Genomic DNA, 252 nt, shown 5'->3' on the forward strand with positions numbered 1-252 from the left:
CCTGTGGGGAGATAAAGAGAGCGGTATAGATCATGTGTACGGCGTTTACCTACACAAGGATGAATTGATGTTTGGCGATAAACGTTTCGACGTGGATGACGCGGACAACATAATTATTGACGGCGTACGATACACCGGTACAGTACACCCGGTCTTTACGGGTGGCACCCAGTTGCACACGGCTCAATTGGACACGAGCCACTCACAGCGCTTGAGACTACAAAGCTCCTAAGCACCGGTCACTGTGATTGG

Source organism: Trachymyrmex cornetzi, unplaced genomic scaffold, assembly GCF_001594075.2.
Source record: "Trachymyrmex cornetzi isolate Tcor2-1 unplaced genomic scaffold, Tcor1.1 scaffold140, whole genome shotgun sequence".
Taxonomy (NCBI): Eukaryota; Metazoa; Arthropoda; class Insecta; order Hymenoptera; family Formicidae; genus Trachymyrmex; species Trachymyrmex cornetzi.